Raw genomic sequence first — 6,932 nt, 5'->3', positions numbered from 1 at the left:
ACGTTGGACCGTCCGAAACCCTTGCTAGGATAGTTTACGTAGCTTACAAACTTCGTTTACCGCAAGAACTTAGCAACATTCATTCTGTCTTTCACGTTTCGAATCTTAAGAAATGCGTATCCGACGAAACCCTTGCGATTCCTCCCGATGAGATTGAAATCAACGAGAACCTTAACTTCGTGGAAGAACCGGTCGAAATCACGGATAGAGAGATCAAACGAATGAAACAAAGTCGCATCCCGATAGTGAAGGTTCGCTGGAATGCCAAGCGGGGACCCGAATTCACTTGGGAGCGCGAAGATCAGATGAAACAGAAGTATCAGCATCTCTTTTCTAATCCATGATTTGTATTCTATGTTCGAATTTCGAGACGAAATTCCCTCTAACGGTGGGGTTGATGTGACAACCCGAAACTTTTTCCGTTACCCTTACCCAGTTTCCGTTAATAAAATTTGGGTTTTTATTTAATTCCGTCAAATTTCTTAGCTTGAGAAGGGCCTTACGTTTTAAATAAATCCGAATTGATTTATTTCCGTTCACGTTAGTATTATTTTTGGTCTAACGGATTTTTCTAAGCTCAGTTCAATCGAGTTTTGGATTCAAAAACGAGGTTTTCTAAGTTAAAGCATACCATCTGGGCCAAACAACCCTTCGAGAGGAGTTTACGGCCACAAACTCAGTCTACGACCGTAAACTCTGTTTACGACCGTAAACCCTGTTCACGGCCGTAAACCCTCCACCTCACCCCTTGGCCATAAACTCACCCCTATATAAGGGATGAGTGGCCTTCATTTCTCACTTTACACACTCCAGAAGCTTTCTCTCTCTACTCTCTCTCTCTCTCTCTACAAACTTCGAATTTGCTCAAGAATCTTCAAGAAGTAAGTGTTTTTCCACCTTGAATGTTGTTACAAATCCATTTCTAGTGATGAATCCATGTCTCATCTCCTAAATCTCATCTTTTTCTTGATTTTCTCTCTCACCAAAAACACCAAGAACACACACTAGTTCTTGGTGGCTAAAAACCTCATTTCAAGCTTCCACTACGTAAGTACACTACCCTTAGCTTGTTGGATACAAGAATCACTTGTTAAACATCTAGAAATCGTGACCAGAAGAGTATTTACGGCCAATGCAATCTCCCTTGACCGTAAACTCTATTTTAGTGGTGCAAAGTTGCCACAACACCCTCCTAAGCCTAGAAACGAGGCTTAGAACACTTCCAGAAGGCTAGAAAGGACCTTGAAACACCGAAAATCGCATCTTTCACCAAGTGTTTACGGCTGTAAACACATGGGCGTAAACCCATGGACCGTAAACCCATGGGCCGTAAACCCATGGACCGCAAACACTTGGGCCGTAAACATATGGGCCGTAAACCCTATTGGGCCGCAAACCCTTGACCGTACACTCCTTATGCGACCGCAAACTCCCCATTTTCAAATCACATGCGATTCTAACACTTAGTTTTAAGTGTTTCCTAGTTCCTAAGGTGGATTCCTTTCATAACAAATAGTGTTATGCCCTCACCTAATGTATATATGTACTTTTACATGCTAAATAGGATCCGTTTGTGCCCGAGGATTTATTTGACATTCAGCGATTCCTAGCAACTTACACTCAAATCCCACGTCAAACAGTGAGTTCATGCCCCTACATTTTCCGTGTTTTTAACGTTTTCAGGGGGAATACAAGCAAAAGCATAAGGAAACTTGTGCTCGAAATATGTTATTTTGTTAAAATAAGTATATTTTCAGTATGCTTTTAACAAGGAAAACAGTTTTTTTACCAACCGATTAAGAAATCAACTCGTAGAAACAGTTTTCAAAACTAGAACAATGAACTTGTGAATCATGTAATAATATGTATTATTTTATAAAGGATTCATGCAAATCATAAACAGGATTTTCAGTATTGTTACTTGTAAATTTGTTAGGCTAAGTTTGAGACACGTCCTTGGTAACACTCCACCGGATTCGCGAGTGTAGGACTACCCCTTGTAACCAGAATCTCTTGTAGGAAGAGCGTGACTATTGTGTATAGATCTATACAGGACTGACTATCCCGCACCTTCGCTGCCAGCTACAGCGGGACCGTTAGGTTCAGGTGACAAAGTCATAAAAAGATACTGGCCCCGTTATGTGCCATATCCAGTCTAAGTACGGTTATGACACTCACAACCTAGATAGCGGAAATTTACTTTTGTAATAATGAAACGAGTGAAATAACCTCAAAGTAATAACCGAATTGATTACTAGAGGGTGTTAAAAATACCCTTAGGACTTAATTCACCACTTATTTATTAGTTTTATTTATGTAATAAGGCTAATACACCTCACAGGGAACAAACAGAGTTTTTTTAAGAAAACTACGTCTAACGATACAAGTATGGTAGACACTTGTACACCTCAGACAAGAACAGATAACCAACTATCATCTTTCATAAGAAAATATAGGATTTTCTTGATGAACACTTTTCAAAAGGATCAAAAAACATTTCCTACTAAAAACTAAAACGCTTATGAACTCACCAGCTTTATGCTGATATTATTTCAAAACTGCTTGTATTCTCAGGGTATTAGTAGACAGGTACTTTTAGGAGTTCGGAGAAGTTGGAGCGTTAAAGTCACATCTTTACTATTGTACTTTTGCTATGTACTAAACTATGTAATAAACAATGTAAACCTTTTTCACATATGCATTCAATGTCTGGTTGTGTTTACTATGCTTGCTATGATACAATTGTTGTGATACTACGTATGACGTCCTCCGCCCCAGAACGTTTCCGCCGTTTCGGTTTTGGGGTGTGACAGGTATGCAGGTCGATGCTTGATCGTTCGGTTATCATGTTTATTGATGATATCTTAGTATATTTCAATACCAGAGAGCAGCATGAGGAGCATATTCGCGAGCTTCTAGGGGTTTTGAGGCGAGAACGACTTTATGCTATGTTCTTAAAGTGCGAGTTTTGGTTACGAGAGGTTCAATTCCTTGGACAGCTCATTAATCAGGACGGGATATTGGTCTATCAGACTAAGATCAAGGCGGTGATGCGGTGGGAGGTTCCGAAATCTCCCTTGGATATCAGGAGTTTCTTAGGATTGGCAGGGTACTACCGAAGATTTATTCAGGATTTCTCCAAGATTGTAGTACCCCTCACTTGTTTGACGAGGAAGGGGGTGGATTTTCGGTGGGGCCCTGAGCAGCAGTCAACATTTGAGACCCTTCGGTAGAGGCTATGCTAGGCCCCAGTTTTGACCCTCCCCGAGGGAATTGAGGATTTTGTGGTTTTCTATGATGCGTCCATCACTGGGTTGGGGGCGGTCCTCATGTAGAGAGGATGAGTGATAGCTTATGCTTCGCGGCAGCTGAAGCCGCATGATTCGAGGTATCCCATGCATGATCTTGAGTTTGGGGTTGTGGTTTTTGCCCTCAAGATTTGGAGGCATTATCTTTATGGGGTCCGCTGTACTATCTACACAGATCACAAGAGCTTGAGACACATTATGGATTAGCCGAACACGAACATGAGGCAACGCAGGTGGCTGGACGTAGTCAAGGATTATGATTGCGAGATCCTTTACCATCCGAGTAAAGTGAATGTGGTGGCGGATGCCTTGAGCCGCAAGTCGGTTGGACCTTCTAATGAGGTGTCATGTATGAGGATATCAGTGGATTCTCTGCTTGTGGGATTGATTAGGGAGGCTCAGGATGAGGGTGTTCGGGAAGAGAATTGGAAGATTGAGAGGATCATGGGTGAGATCACCAGATTTGTCCCGGATAGTCGTGGGTTGTTGACTCGTTGTGGTTGAGTATGGGTTCCTATGTCTGGTGGGGTCAGACAGATTGTGTTGTAGGAGGCTCATAAGTCTCGTTTTTCTATCCATATAGGGGCCACCAAGATGTATTGGGATCTGATATTGAGCTATCGGTGGCCGTGTATGAAGAGGGAGATCGCCTGGTACGTTCAGAGGTGCTTAACCTGCATGATGGTCAAGGCCGAGCATCAGAGGCCGCATGGAAAACTGTAGCCTCTGGCGGTTCCCATGTGGAAATGGGAGCAGATTTCGATAGACTTCATCACCAAGTTGCCAAAGACGGCAAAGGGTTTTGATGTTATTTGGGTTATCGTGGATCGATTGACCAATAGTGCCCATTTCCTGGTGATTCGGGAGAGTTCATCAGTCGAGAAGTTGGTCGATGTGTATATTCGCGAGTTCGTTGCTCGTTATAAGGTTCTGATCTCCATTGTTTCAGACCGCGATGTTCGGTTCACCTCTCGTTTTTGGCAGAAGTTCCATGAGAACTGGGCACGAGGCCACACTTCAACACAACATATCATCCACAGACCAACGACCAGAGTGCGCGGACGATACAGACTCTTGAGGATATGTTACGAGCCTGTGTCATTGATTTTGGTGGGATTTGGGACTCCTACCTACCTCTTGCGGCGTTCTCCTACAACAACAGTTTTCACTCCAGCATTGGTGCTCCGCCTTTTGAGCTCTTGTATGGGTGGAGATGTCGTACCTCCGTCTGTTGGGGCGAGGTTGGTCACAGGGTTATGGGGCGGACCAAGGTGGTCCTTCAGACTATAGAGATGATTCAACAGATCAGGCAGAGATTGTAGACTGCTCAGAGTCGGCAGAAGAGATATGCCGACCGACGCCGATCCGAGTTGGAGTTTCAGGTCGGCGACATGGTGTTGCTGAAGGTCTCACCCTGGAAAGGTGTGATTCGCTTCAGGAAGAGGGGGAAGTTGGGTCCCCGATATATTAGGCCATTCTGGGTTATTGCCAGGGTAGGTAAGGTCGCCTACAAATTGGATCTTCCTGAGGAGCTCAGTCAGATTCATAGCACTTTCCTTGTTTCGCAGCTGCGAAAGTGCGTATTGGATGAGGACACAATTGTGTCATTGGATGATATTCAGGTTGATGAGTGCCTGAACTATGTTGAGAGACCAGTAGTTATTCTGAAAGGAAAGTAAAGGTTTTGCGAAGAAAGGAAGTACCTTTGGTAAAGGTACGATCACAACATCGGAGGGACTTCGAGTGGACCTGGGAGCCAGAGGCAGAGATGCAGGAGCATTACCCATATTTGTTTGTTGCAGCAAACTTCGAGGAAGAATTCTATATCAAGTGGGGGAGAGTTGTAACATCCCCGACTTTCAGGTATTTTCAAATCCTTCCATCAGTTTTTAATTATGTCATTTTGGGTCCTTGGAATATAAAGATGTAGCCCTAAGAAGCCCTAATGGCAGAATGGTAATTTTGGGAGCAGGAATAGTACGCTAGGCGTACATGTGAGTACGTTAAGCGTATTAGGGCGCGCCCTAGTACGCCGGGCGTGCTAATGTCCGGGTGAAACCCTAATTTTAGGGTTTGAAGAGTATTTAAGCACCTTTATAGATCATTTACCCTCACTCTTTCAGCCTCCAAGTCCTTGAGTCGTTCTTAGCAACCCCTAATCCCATAAGAGAGTGTTTTGAGCTTAAAGTGTGTTATTTTTGTGCTTAAAGGAGAAGGAAGTGCATCAAGGAGTCTAGGAAGGAAAGCAAGCGTGTAGATCTTGGATCATCATCTTCTTGGGAAGCTCCAGAAGGTAAAAAGTTGCTACTTTTATGCTTGGTTTGATTAGATCTCATCCTGGTAGCTTTATGATGTTCTTTTGTCCCTAAAAGTCTCATTTTTGTGCATGTTTGGTTTTTGACGTTTTGAGTTCTCCTTCTAGACCCTACGAAGAGTCCTTAATCATAAAAATGAGGTCCCAATGTCCAGAAGTGTCTCATGTATTTGGAAAAAGGATCTTAATGGATTAAGACCTTGTATTAGGAACTTATGGACGTGTAAAGTCATAAAGTTGGAGACCTTATGACTCTAGGGTGCACTTGGACCATGGATTTGTAATATGGACTTAAGTGCTTAAGTCATTAAGCACTTAATGGACTTTTGGGATCTGCGAGGGTACGCCCCGCGTAGGGAGGAGTATGCCCTGCATACTCGGTCAGCCACCCCGATGGTGGTCAATGCGAGGCTCGCGTACTCCACGCGTACCTCCAGAGTACGCCCAACGTACGTCGTCTGTTGGATTTTTGAGTTTGGGCTTCGAGTTTTGGGCCACCTTTTGGGCTTGAATGCTTGGGCCCTCACTGGACTTTCTGAGTATGAGTGTTTTGGGCTAGTTGGAGAGTTGGACCTTAGGATATGGCCCAATAAGTAGTTTGGGCCCAATTTGGAAAATTGGGCCAATTGTGTGTCTTGAAGTAATTTGGGCCTTTTGGATCAAAATTGGACTTGGGTCTTGGCCCAATTAAGGAAAGGGTAAATTGGACTTTGTGCGTAACCCAACTGACCGGGACATTCTAACCCGATGGTTGAGGGCCTAGGGTATTCCATCCCGAGGATGATTGGACCCATAGTACATTGGCATTCCAACCCGATGGTTGAGGGGCCTGGGGTATTCCAACCCGATGGTTGATTGGACCCATAGTATGTTGGAATTCCAACCCGATGGTCGAGGGGCTTGGGGTATTCCAACTCGATGGTTGATTGGGCCCATAATATGATGTTTTGTATTTGTGCTATTTTTTATGTATTGGTATTTTGGGGGAACTCACTAAGCTTTGGGCTTACAATTTTGGATTTTGTTTCAGGTACCTCAGAGGATCACGAGAAGGCGAATGCGTGATCGTGTACCTCCTCATGTTTTGTTTTATGATTTTGGGATTACTCTGATATTGAACTCATTTTGAAAACAATTTGTAAACAATGATGGTTTTTGGGTTTGTTTAAAAGTTTAAATTTTTCATGAATTTTGTGTATGTTACAGTTGCGTAGAATATTAGTATATAATTGAAATATTTATAAATATATATGTTTTTGTTAATTATAACAATGAGGTTGTTGTTAATTATATATATATATATATATATA

Source organism: Lactuca virosa, chromosome 2, assembly GCF_052849685.1.
Source record: "Lactuca virosa cultivar CGN04683 chromosome 2, Lactuca_virosa_CGN04683_v6, whole genome shotgun sequence".
Lineage (NCBI taxonomy): Eukaryota > Viridiplantae > Streptophyta > Magnoliopsida > Asterales > Asteraceae > Lactuca > Lactuca virosa.
Note: the sequence above shows the minus strand (reverse complement) of the source record.